Source organism: Sinocyclocheilus anshuiensis, unplaced genomic scaffold (assembly GCF_001515605.1).
Source record: "Sinocyclocheilus anshuiensis isolate Anshui unplaced genomic scaffold, SAMN03320099.WGS_v1.1 scaffold1779, whole genome shotgun sequence".
NCBI classification, from domain to species: domain Eukaryota; kingdom Metazoa; phylum Chordata; class Actinopteri; order Cypriniformes; family Cyprinidae; genus Sinocyclocheilus; species Sinocyclocheilus anshuiensis.
In genome coordinates this window covers 196,239-196,773 of record NW_015552677.1, presented here as the reverse complement: position 1 = coordinate 196,773, position 535 = coordinate 196,239, and the positions used below count along the sequence as shown (strand labels likewise).

General features: G+C 38.1%; 1 protein-coding gene across 1 annotated transcript in view; it reads left to right on the top strand.

The window, feature by feature from the left end:
• Positions 1-535, top strand: part of LOC107667491 (uncharacterized) — a 2,790-nt gene that overhangs the window by 1,773 nt on the left and 482 nt on the right. The gene's annotated exons all lie outside the window — the stretch shown is intronic.

Here is a 535-nt window from a genome sequence, read left to right as displayed (position 1 = left end):
TTGTATTCACTGCTGTGGTGTTACTGAAGCTGTGATCCGATTGGCTCTCTCTGCTCTGGTGGGCGTGGCTACTGTTGCTGTGCTGGTTTATGAATTCAGATCCAGTCTTCAACAAAAGAGAAAACAGCGGACACTGCTATCAAACTCTGATTAATCAGATAGTCAGGGAGGTGGAGATACGCTTTTCACAGTACTTTTCACAGTACAAATGGTTCTAAAGCAGCTTTACAAAAAATAGTGCCTTAAACCCACTGTGATTAATTTGAAAATCAATAAATATAATGATTTTTTTGTGCTCTTTTGCTTCTTTTCACACTTAAAACTAAAATAAAACCCCACAGACCAACTAAACTACCAGCTGTATCAATAAACCAATGTAAAATGTGTTTGTACAGATATAAGCAAATAATCAGTTGAGACCAGATGAGAGAGAAGACCTGCAAGTGAACTTTAGCGTAAACACGCTGTGGTTTAATGTGCTGCTGATAAAATAATTGCTTGTAAGCAGTTCTGCAGGAATCTGAAGATCTCAGGA